This window comes from Macaca thibetana, chromosome 12 (genome assembly GCF_024542745.1).
Source record: "Macaca thibetana thibetana isolate TM-01 chromosome 12, ASM2454274v1, whole genome shotgun sequence".
Lineage (NCBI taxonomy): Eukaryota > Metazoa > Chordata > Mammalia > Primates > Cercopithecidae > Macaca > Macaca thibetana.
Genome location: NC_065589.1, coordinates 34,531,371 through 34,544,051, shown reverse-complemented (window position 1 = coordinate 34,544,051; position 12,681 = coordinate 34,531,371). Strand labels below are relative to the sequence as shown.

General features: G+C 42.7%; 1 non-coding gene across 1 annotated transcript; it reads right to left on the bottom strand.

Annotated features, from left to right (window-relative positions):
• Positions 1-12,186: 12,186 nt before the first annotated feature.
• LOC126933308 (small nucleolar RNA U13) lies at positions 12,187-12,291 on the bottom strand. The gene has a single exon (XR_007718544.1). It is a non-coding gene; the product is annotated as a small nucleolar RNA U13 (small nucleolar RNA).
• Between the last annotated feature and the right edge of the window lie 390 nt (positions 12,292-12,681).

Here is a 12,681-nt window from a genome sequence, read left to right as displayed (position 1 = left end):
CCAAGTGCTGCACATGGATATTTGGGCTGTAGATTTCTGTGACTCAGAGAGATGCTCACCCTGAAAGACACTGCGTTCAATCCTGTGGAGGCTCACTATAATCATTAAGTGCTTATCGCCCCCTTCAGGTGCTTATCTTCTTGAGAACAGAGACCGTGACTCATGTTATATTTTATTATAATGATTTGCAAATAGCAGGTAATACATAAATATTTGCTAAATTGAATGACATTGATCCTTTCCACATCTGGAATAAATTTTTAGGTTCTGGTGTGCGTGTGTGTGTGTGTGTGTGTGTGTGTGTGTGTTTACATTCAAAATATCTATTTTGAAGTGATCAGACCTGGGGGCCTTGTTACTTCTCCCTAAGTCGATTTATCACAGTTCCAATGAAAATACCACCAAATTTTTTATGGAGCCAAACAAATTAATACTAAAGTTCATATTTTAAAAATAAGCAAGAATAGTCGGGAAACCAATAAAAAAGAAAAACTTTTAGCAGGGAGTAGCCTGCCACATATTAAAATATTCTATAAAGCCCCTAATAATTAAAACATTTCCTATTCTTGGATAGGGTGACTCAGCAGCACAAAGATGTCAGTTGTTCAAGTCAATTTATTACCAACCATAATCCCAATAAAAATAGCAACGAGCTTTTTAAATGAAGCCATACAAGTTGATACTAAAGTTTATATGGAGAAACATTTAAAAATAGCCAGGGAAACATTTAAAAACACACAAAACTTTGAAGTAGATGAAACAGATATTAAAATATACTATAAAGCCTTTTATAATTAACACCCAGTGGTACTGTCTAATGCAGCAGAATTAAAAGCGCGGAAACAGAAAGAAACACATATGGTAACTGACTATGTGAAGAACTGGCACCTCAAACCATTGGGTCAAAGATACACTTTTATTATTATTTTTTAAAATCTACCAGTTATCCTCAAGTTCTACAATAAGCTTTTAAATAAATGGTTCTGGGACAGATGGTACATTTTGAAAAAGATAAAATTAAATTCATACGTCACACCATATTGAAGAATAAATTCAAAATAGGAATCTAAATGTAAAATGCAAAATCACACAAGTGCTAGAAGAAAACATGGGTGAGTTCTTTAACCTTGGTATGGAGAAAGCCTCAAAATCGAGAGGTAATAAAATAAAAGGTTAATAAATTTGTGGCTCAAGCCTGTAATCCCAGCACTTTGGGAGGCCCAGACGGGCGGATCACGAGGTCAGGAGATCGAGACCATCCTGGCTAACACAATGAAACCCCGTCTCCACTAAAAATACAAAAAAAATTAGCCGGGCGTGGTGGCGGCGCCTGTAGTCCCAGCTACTCAGGAGGCTGAGGCAGGAGAATGGCGGGAACCCGGGAGGCGGAGCTTGCAGTGAGCCGAGATCGCGCCACTGCACTCCAGCCTGGGCGACAGAGCGAGACTCCGCCTCAAAAAAAAAATAAAATAAAAAAATAAAAAAAAAAATAAAAACAATTTTGGGGGAGCATGGCTAAATACCCCACTATAAACAAAGTCAAAAAATAGTGAGCACAAGCCAGGCGTGGTGGCTCATTCCTGTAATCCCTGCACTTTGGGAGGCCAAGGCAGGTGGAGCACTTGAGGTTAGGAGTTCGAGACCAGCCTGGCCAATGTGGTGAAACCTTGTCTCTACTAAAAACACAAAAAAATTAGCTGGATGTTGTGGTGGGTGCCTGTAATTCCAGCTACTGTAATCCAGCTGAGGCAGAAGAATTGCTTGAACCCGGGAGGTGGAGGTTGCAGTGAACCGAGATCTTGCCACTGCACTCCAGCCTCAGTGACAGAGTGAGACTCCATCTCAAAATTTAAAAATGAAAAAAAACCCAGCTGGGCATGGCAGTGCATGCCTTTAGTCCCAGCTACTGGGGTGGCTGAGGTGGGAGGATTGCTTGAGCCCAGGAGGTTCAGCTTGCAGTGAACTGTGATTGTGCCACTGCACTCCAGCCTGAACAACAGAGTGAGACCCTGTTCCCCTCAAGAAGAAAAATAAAACACAGTAAGCAGTGAAATATATTACAGATAAAAGGATAATATTCTTAATATGTAAAGAACTCTAAATAAATGGAAGGACAAAGGATCAAAAGCCTGATTTAAAAAATGGGAAAACTACATTAATAAACAATTCTGAGAAGAAAAAGGCTGATTATGCCTGTAATCTCAGCACTTGGGGAGGCCGAGGTAGGTGGGTCACTTGAGCTCAGGAGTCTGAGACCAGCCTGGGCAACATGGCGATAACCCTGTCTCTGCAAAAAATACAAGTTAGCCAGATGTGGTGGCACACACCTGTGGTCCCAGCTACTCAGGAGGCTGTGTTGGGAGAATTGCTTGAACCAGGGAGGTGGAAGCTGCAGTGAGCTGAGACTACACCACTGCACTCCAGCCTGGGCAACACACAGACCCTGACTCAAAAAAAAAAAAAAAAAAAAAAAAAAAAAAAAATTAGGGAGAGTTTCAAAGTGTTAGTTATATCAGAAGTAGACCATCTGTATCAGTCTCTGTCGGTGAACAGAAGACCCAAATAGGATAATTTAGAGGAATTTAATGAAGAATCAGGTTTAAGGGAAACTCACAAAGAATGGTGCAGTATCCTGAAGTTAGCAAGAACCAGGAGGACATTATTGATCTAGGCCTGAACTAATTTAGAGAGAATATGGTGTCGCTAAATGGAGAATGCTGCCTGGAGAAACAGAAAGCCAAACCACAATGACTCAGCTGGGATGAACCTGGGGAATAAATCCAGCACCCTCACCCTCCCTTACCTCTTCCATGGAACTTCTGTTGTCATCCAGTGGCTGAAATCAACCAGAAGCCAACAGGGAAAGACCTGCCTCCTGAGACACAGAGCAGGTGAGGAAGGGACAAAACATTACCCTAGAGAGATGAATGAAAACTATTCTGCACACCAACTGTTTCAAATGGTGTGCTTTATATGTGGAACTGAGAGTCTCCAAATGATCACAAGACACCACTGTGTAGAAGACAAGGAACTAGAGGATGCCTCCTTTTAAGAGTGGGTTTAAGCAGGAGTTAAATAATATCTGAATTGGCCAGGCACAGTGGCTCATGCCTGTAATCCCGGCACTTTGGGAACACAAGGCCGGAGGATCACTTGAGGCCAAGAGTTCAAGACCACCCTGGGCAACATAGCAAGACCATCTCTCAATAATAATAATAATAATAATAATAATAATATTGATGATGTTTTGGCTAGGCATCGTGGCTCACGTCTGTAATCCCAGCACTTTGGTAGGCCGAGGCGGGTAGATCACGAGGTCAGGACCTCAAAACCAGCCTGGCCAAGATGGTGAAACCCCGTCTCTACCAAAACTACAATAATTAGCCAGGTGCAGTGGCAGGTGCCTGTAATCCCAGCTACTTGGGAGGCTGAGGCAGGAGAATCGTTTGAACCTGGGCGAAAGAGGTTGTAGTGAGCTGAGATCGCGCCACTGCACTCCACCCTGGGCAACAAACTGAGACTCCCTCTCAATAATAATAATAATGTTTTATAATCTATGTTATCACAAAGCTTTACCATATTATTATAACCGTAGTAAAATAGGTGAACAGTAATAGATGAAAGACAACGAACCTTCTTTGACACTGCTCGCATTGAGAAAGGGGACCTACGTCTCCTCTCCTTGAGTCTGACTGCTTTGACCAGTAGAATATCCGAGGAGTGGCGCTGTGCTGGTTTACAAGCTTGGCTGTAAGAGACTGGCAGCTTCCAGTTCCTGTCTGAGGACATTGACTGGAGCCCCGAGCTTCCCTGTGAGAGTCTGACTCCCCAGAGGCTGCCACCGAATAAGGAAGCCTGAGGTAGCTGCAGGAAGAAACTCTGTGGAAAGGCGGGTGGGGAGGGACAGAGAGACCGAGGGAGAAAGAGAAACAGATGCCCAGCCAGCTCCTGGTTGTTCTAGTCCCCCCACTACTCCAGTCTTGCAGCTGAGGCCCCAGGCATTCTGCAGCAGAAATGAGCCATCCCTTGCTGTGCCCTGTTTGAAGATCGTCATGATAAATGGTTGTTTCAAGCCACTGCAGTATTGCTCGGTAACAACAGATACTTGGGCAGAATTTGGTACTTGGAAGTGGGGTGCTATCATAACGAATACCAAACCATGTGGCACTGACTTTGGGACAGAGTGTCAGAGAGAAGCAGAAAAGCCAGGAGGAGACTATAGGTGAGGGTGTGAAAGACTGAGGAAAGTATTTATAGAGGCTGGAAAACAGAGGACTCTTTTTATGTAGTGACAGGAAGTGTGAGGACACTGTCGCCTATGGGAACGTGGAAAACAGAAAGGGTGCTTAACAGCTTGTGGGATTGGCTAGAGAGATGTCCAAGCAGAATGTAGAAGATGCCAACCAGCTTTTTCAGTTGCCTATGACAAAATATGAGACAGGAGAGATGATCTAAAGAAAAATTGTGGGCTGGGTGCGGTGGCTCACGCCTGTAATCCCAGCACTTTGGGAGGCTGAGGCAGGAGGATCAGAAGATCAGAAGTTCAAGACCAGCCTGGCCAATGTGGTGAAACCCTGTCTCTACTAAAAATATGAAAAATTAGCAGGGTGTGGTGGTGCACACCTGTAGTCCCAGCTACTTGGGAGGCTGAGGCAGAAGAATTGCTTGAACCCTGGAGGCGGAGGTTGCAGTGAACTGAGATCACGCCACTGCACTCCAGACTGGGCGACAGGGTGAGATTCTCTCTCAAAAAAAAAAAAAGAAAGAAAGAAAAAGAAAAAAAGAAAAATTGTTCAAGTTCTTAGCAAAAATGGTAAAGTACAAATATTGGATTATAAAATAAACCTGTTGCTTATCCCTGGTCTCTCCCATGAAAAGATTCCCAAATAAAAAATATCTCTGGGGCCTAAGGTCAAATCCAGAATAAGATGCTTTGTCAGAAAAATTTAAGGGCAGGCCTAGTAATCGCAAGGATGTGCCTCATAGACCATCTCAGTAAACAATAGAACTTTGAAGACTCCTAAAGGTGTTGTCTTACAGGAAGGAACCTCAAAGGAGATCCAAGTATTTCTAACATGTAAAATGGGAACATTTGCATCTTCTTCACAGGAGTGCTGTGACTATTAAACAGAATAATACCCATTCTTCTAAATATCTGCTGATGTCTACTCTATGCCAGGCATTGTTCTAGTGTTTGAGAATTTCTAAGAGTTATTAATCTTCAGGATTCGGGAACAAAAAATTAGAATTCTTGAGAATTCTTGGCAATCCTCAAAATCATAAGTTATTCTACATTTTTCCATAACAACTTCTTGGTATGTTTTTAAAAACAACAACTGACCACACTAGTAAACAGCGAATCATTTTTCTGTGATGGGATTATACAAAAAGTTTCTAAGGCTTTCTGCAAATAAAACTTCCCCCAGAACAAACAAGAAATACCCCCAGACATAATAAATGAATGGGTTATATGGTTTATTATTATTATGGACATATATATATTGAGACAAGATTACACTACATTTCAATGACACGTAAAAATAATTTCTACCTGAGTTAGACAATAGAATATATTAAAAGAAGGGAACATTAACACAAAATAATGCCAAATAAAATGATTCAAATTGTTTCAATTCAAATAATTGAAAAATAATACTGCAAACATTTAAATTTTAAACGTTATTCTTTTCTGGAGACGGAACCTTGCTCTGTCGCCCAGGCTGGAGTGCAGTGGTGCGATCTCGGCTCACTGCAACCTTCACCTCCCAGGATCAAGCAATTCTCCTACCTCAGCCTCTCGAATAGCTGAGATTACAGGCTCACGCCACTGCACTGGCTAATTTTTGTATTTTTAGTAGAGACAGGGTTTCACCGTGTTGGCCAGGCTGGTCTCAAACTCCTGACCTCGTGATCTGCCCGCCTCGGCCTCTCAAAGTGCTGGGGTTACAGGCGTGGGCCATCGCGCCCGGCCAAAAGTTATTCTCAAAAATGAAACGGAAAAACACATAAAGCACGAATTGCCCTGAATGTCTTGGTCCTTGTTTCCTGACAAATATTCCGGGTGCAGAATGTTTCTTTCATTCTATGTTAATGTTAGTTTATTATTACTAAGAATGTGTCTACAAGCATCTTTGAATTGGGCGTTAGGGTACGTGTTGGTTATTATAAACTCATTCACTTTTCTTAATGATGAAAATATTGTCTTCTTTCACTGGTTTTGATTGTTTCCTTGAAGTGTATATTATCTTCGCTAATTCAGATTTTAGATGTTTCTGACTCCGTGATGGAGTAGTTCCCAACAATATTCACTCTTCTTTGCATTGCTTCTGATAAAGCATATTTTCCTCCACAAAAGTCTTTCCTTAATGATTTTGCTAATTAAGCCATTTCATTTTTGTTTCCTGAAGCAAAAAGATTTGTTAACCTCATATAAACTACTAACTGCTGAAATATTTAATGAGAGATGAGATCTTTTTTCTGCATTAAGTAATTTGATTCTAATTTCTTTTAAAAGCATGCTACTCAAAGCACAATTCTGTTTTCGATTAGAAGATTTGCGTCATGATTACTTAATGCTTCAACTACTAATCAAACAAGTTTTAAGCAAGTTATTGTCTCTCTCACAATTTTACAATATTCCATTTTCTCTCTCCTTTCTTCCTCCCCTCCGCCCCCCACTTCCTCCCTTCCCCCCTTTTTTTTGAGACAGAGTCTCATTCTTGTCACCCAGGCTGGAGTGCAATGCAGTGATCTCAGCTCACTGCAACTGCCGCCTCCCGGGCTCAAGCGATTCTCCTGCCTCAGCCTCCCGAATAGCTGGGATTACAGGCATCCACCACCATGCCGGGCTAACTTTTGTATTTTTAGTAGAAACGGGGTTTCACCATGTTGGTCAGGCTGGTCTCGAACTCCAGACCTCAGGTAATCTGCCCGCCTCGGCCTCCCAAAGTGCTGGGATTACAGGCATGAGCCACTGTGCCTGGCCCCCTTTCTTCTTTTTTTAAGACAAGGTCCCAGGCTGAAGTGCAGTGGCATAATCATAGCTCCCTGCAAGCTTGAACACCTGGGCTCAAGGGATCCTTCTGGCTCAGCCTCTTGAGTAGCTGGGATTACAGGTGTGCGCCACTACATTCAGCTGTTTTTTATTTTTCGTAGAGACAGGGGCTCACTATGCTGCCCAGGCTGGTCTCAAACTTCTGAGCTCAAGTTATCCTTCCATCTTGGCTTCCCAAAGTGCTGGGATTACAGGTGTGAGCTGTTGTGCCTGGCCTGTGTGTTTTTTTTTCTCATTCTTTATGCAAAAGAGAATTTCTTATTGGAGAAAATGTAAACAGTTTTACCACTTTTCTTTTTCTAAAAATTGCCAGAAAAACACGACCTTGTAGATTATACTGACTGGCTCCAGCCACATAATCTGAATCAGAGTAATTGCTTTCATCTGTCTCATAGACAGACTACACTGTGTTCACCACCTCAGCCAGTTGTTTCTGATGCTGTATCTTCCAGTTTTTGAGTAAAACACTTTTGTTACAGCAAGGAGAAGGAACACACTTGCTGAAAACTGTCCAAATTTTTTCATTACTGCTGCATCACCACTAGCTGTTGATATTGATGGAATTCCTCACCAGTAACATTTCCATGAAGATCATGACAATTTATTTCTTGCAGGAAGAATTAGAAAACTTTCCCCTGCATTTTAAACTGATTTTTTCCTGGGATTCAGGAAAATATCAATTCCCCAAAAAATTCTGGGAAGGCATGGACACATCACACCGCAGCAGGTGCTGGGGACACAGCAATGAACAAGACAGACCAGATCCCTACTCTCAGATAAACACAGTGATCCGGGTATTTCCAATAGGGAAATGACACTGATGAAATAAGGTGATGTGTCTGGGGATGGCTGTGATATTTTTAGTTAGTACTGAGGTTTGGCGGCATGTAACAGTCAAGCTGCAAATAACAGTGTCTCAAATTAGATAGAAACTTGTTTGTTTTTCTCACATCAAAGTTATCTAGAGGCTGGTATTGCACACTCTACCCTCATCCCACAGTGCCATTAGTCAGGCCCCAACCCGTTCTTTCCTCCCGTCCTCACTGCCATCTCAGCATCCAAGGTGTTTTCAGGAGCTCCAGTGATCACACCTGCATTCCAGATAGCAGGAGAGGGGAAAATAGGAAGAAGAGCTGTTTGCTTCCCTTTTTTACTTTCCACTTTTTTTTTTTTTTTTTTTGAGATGAATTCTCACTCTGTTGCCCAGGCTTGAGAGCAGTGAGGCAATCATAGCTCACTCACTGTATCCTTGAACTCCTGGGCTCAAGCCATCCTCCAACCTCGGCCTCCCGAGTAGCTGGCACTACACATGAACCACTACACTTGGCTAATTTAAAAAACAAAACAAAACAAAAGAAAACAAAATTAAAAAACAGGCTCGGCATGGTGGCTCACGCTTGTAATCCCAGCACTTTGGGAGACTGAGGTGGGCGGATCATGAGGTTAGGAGATCGAGACATCCTGGCTAACACGGTGAAACCCCGTCTCTACTACAAATACAAAAGAAAATTAGCCGGGCATGGTGGCAGGCACCTGTAGTCCCAGCTCCTCAGGAGGCTGAGGCAGGAGAACGGCGTGAACCCAGGAGGCGGGGCTTGCAGTGAGCCAAGATCGCTCCACTGCACTCCAGCCTGGGCGACAGAGCAAGACTCTGTCTCAAAAAAAAAAAAAAAAAAAAAAAAAAAGTTTATAATTTGTAAAGATGGGGTCTTACTATGTTGCCCAGGCTGGTCTCAAACTCATGGCCTCAAGTGATCCTCCCACCTCGGCCTCCCAAAGTGCTGGGATTCTAGGCATAAAGCATCTCCTCTGGCCTGTCTGCTTCCCTTTAAGGAAGCTTCTAGGAAGTCCCACTGAACATATCCACTTATATCCCATTAGCCAGAAACATGACCACATCCTGCTGCTAGTGAGGCTGAGAAATATAGACTAATATACAGGAAAGTTTCCAGCTAGGTTGGGCATGGGGGCTCACACCTGTAATCCCAGCACTTTGGAAGGCCAAGGCAGATGGATCACCTGAGGCCAGGAGTTCGAGATCAAACTGGCCAACATGGTGAAGCCCCATTTCTACCAAAATACAAAAATTAGCTGGGTATGGTGGTGCATGCCTGTAATCCCAGCTACCTGGGCGGTTGAGGCAGGAAAACTGCTTGAACTCGGAAGGCAGAGGTTGCAGTGAGCTGAGATCATGCCACTGCACTCTAGCCTGGGCAACAGAGGGAGACTCTGTCTCTGTCAAACAAACAAAAAAAACCCAAAACATTTCCAGCCACAGATCAGGGTTCTGTTTTGCATGTTGGGAAGGGCAGACAGGAATGAGTGGTCAAAGAGATCTTTTCCTAGGAAGTAACAATTTGGAACTTGAATGACAAGAAGCCTCTGGTTAGATGATGGGAGCAGAATGTTTCAGGCAAGGGAAACAGCAAATGGAAAATGACGATTTCGTGGAAACAAGAAAGCCTGAAACATAATGAGGAGGAAAGGAGATTAGTCTGGGAGATGGGTAATGGCTAGACCACACAGTCCTTTACCTGTCAGAGAATTGCTTTCATTTTTTAAAAAACTGAAAAATTTTAATCACACTGGGATTTTTTTTTTAAGCAGAGTCTTGCTCTGTCACCCAGGCTGGAGTGCGGTGGCACAATCTCAGCTTACTGCAACCTCTGCCTCTTGGGTTCAAGTGATTCTCATGCCTCAGCCTCCTGCATAGTTGGGATTACAGGTGTGAGCCACCATGCCTGGCTAATTTTTGTATTTTTAGTATAGACGAGGTTTCATCATAATGGCCAGCCTGGTCTCAAACTCCTGACCTCAGGTGATCTATCCACCTTGGCCTCCCAAAGTGCTGGGATTACAGGTATGAGCCACTGCATCCAGCCTGCAGTGGGAATTAATTTTAAAGGAAGGACATGACATGCCTTAGATTCTTGCTAGTGCTGACATATACTAGATGTTAAAGAAATCTATCCTTAAGTACACTGGAAATATCTTGGTTTTTAATCCTGATTACATCCCTGATCATTTAATGGGATGTGGGAAATTATTGATTGTTTTGCCTTATGTCTATAGGCAACATATAAAATTATATTTGTTCATCAGCTGCCTGAATAAAACCAATAATCCACGAAGCAGATCCACAGTAGAATGCTTTCTGTAGGGGATGTGGGGTACAGCAGATATGAGCCTCTTGTGTATTTGCGTGGCATGGAGGGGGGTACTAATAAATAAGAAAAAGTCACATGTGTATGTATCTGTGCTTGAGGCAGCTCTTTGAGGATGTGTGCAAATCAAGAAAAGGGCTTTTATTTTGATTCCTTTAATCGTGCCTTATTAACATTTTTTCTTTTTTTTTTATTAAGGTCACTAGGCATTTGGTAGGAATCTGCATCAAACTGTTGGGCAATGCTAGACAGCAACATTGACGTTTGTAAATTTACACTTGGATTCTTAGTTTCTGGTGAGTAATTTGTGCTCCTTCAACACTCAATGAGAGATGATGATAAGCAAACCTTCATCCTTCAGCCTTCCTGATGCGGTAGGAATTGCCAGAAATGCCTGTCTGTGGTCGCCCTCTACTGGATTAGTTAAGCCTAACGTGTAAAAGCCACCTGACCACGGTTCCCTTTCTAATATCCTCTTCTGCCAGAGCCTACTCACCCTTTAGGTCTGAGAGAGGCCTCTCAGCATCCCCCCTTTCTCTCACCATCTCTGATATGTGTGTTTGTATGACTATTTGATTGACATCTGTCTCCTCCCTCTCTACATAGGCTGTAGTCTGCATGAGGGCAGGGACTCTGCCTCCGAGTGCTTGACACCATTCTTCAATAAATATGGGTTAAATGGATGAATAAAGGAGGAATGAAGGGCCCGAATGTCAAGAGTGAGCCTTTCACACTTCACTCTAGCTGACTGCAGCGCGTAGGAGAAAATGTAAATTCAAGGCATCTGTCCTGGAAATTTTTTTCAAGCAACTTATGCTACTCTTAAAAACCCTGTTTATTAAAATATTACATATATACAGAAAAGTGCACAAATTGCAAGTGTCTAATTCAATGAATTTTCAAAAACTGGTCACACCCCTGTAACCAGTACACAGATTAAGAAATAGAATATCACCAGAAACCCAGAAACCCACCTGTGCCCTTGTGATTTTAATAAAGTTCTCTTGCATGTTTTTATATTTTATAAAAATGAAATCATACATTATGTACTCTTTTGCATCTGGCTTCTTTTCTTTTCTTTTTTTTTTTTTTTTTATTTGAGACAGAGTCTCATTCTTGTCGCTGGAGTGCAGTGGCATGATCTTGCTCACTGCACCTCCTGGGTTCAAGTGATTCTCATGCCTCAGCCTTTTGAGTAGCTGGGACCACAGGCGTGCATCACCACGCCTGGCTAATTTTTGCATTTTTCTGTAGAGATGGGATTTCACCATATTGCCCAGGCTGGTCTTGAACTCATGAGCTCAAGCAATCTGCCTGCCTTGGCCTCCCAAAGTGCTGGGATTACAGATGGGAGCCACCACACCCGGCCTTGGAAACACATTTCAATATTTTGGTAAAGATGAGCAGAAAAGGGCCGGGGGTGGTGGTTCATGCCTATAATCCCAGCACTTTGGGAGGCTGTGGCGGGCAGATCACGAGGTCAAGAGTTCAAGACCAGCCTGGCCAACATGGTGAAACCCCGTGTCTATTAAGAATACAAACATTAGCCAGAAGTGGTGGTGCATGCCTGTAATCCCAGCTACTCAGGAGGCTGAGGCGGGAGAATCACTTGAACCCGGGAGGCAGAGGTTGCAGTGAGCTGAGATCACACCACTGCACTCAAGCCTGGGCGACAGAGCAAGGCTCCATCTCGGAAAAAAGAAAAAGAAAAAAAAAGGTGAGCAGAAAAAGTTAATTGTGATTTTCGGTGGTAAAGCCTTAAGGTTTATACTAAAATCATAATCATAGAGCAGATGGCTGGCATAATACAAGATAAAGTTCACTCAACTTTAACAGTGCCTTCCCAATATGGAAGGGAATACAGAAGCTTCTTTCTCTTGGGGAAGGTGATTGTGTTGAGGTGACAAGGGCACTAAACTTATGATCAGAAGAACTAGGACTGAGTTTTGTTGTTGTTGTTGTTGTTCAGGTTAGATGGCTAATGTGCCAATGCTGTAACAAGGTTCAGAGGGAGGCACATAGCACACTTAGGCATAAACACCAAATCATCATGCTCCCGAACTACAAAAGGACTGAGTTTTACTTGGCCAATTACCATTTCTGAGCTTTGGGTAGATCATTCACTCTCTGAGTTTCATCTGTTAAAATGGACATGCCAATATCTGTCCCATAGAATTGTGTAGGGGAGTAGAGTGCTACTCTTTCTGATTCTTAGCACAAAAGATGGATTAACAAACTTATTTAAATTTTACATGACATGGGAAGCTTCATAAGGAAATGAAGACCCAAAGAAGCAGTTAAATGTGAGCATTGTTTATAGTAGGTTTAGTGAAGAGTGGACCACTGTGGAGAAATGTGATAGGGCAAAAACGGTGTGATCTAATGGTAAGGAACGGGGAAACACAGCAAGGCCTGTTTGTTCACTTCAAAAAAATGTTTTGTAAATAGAGGGTCTTGCTATGT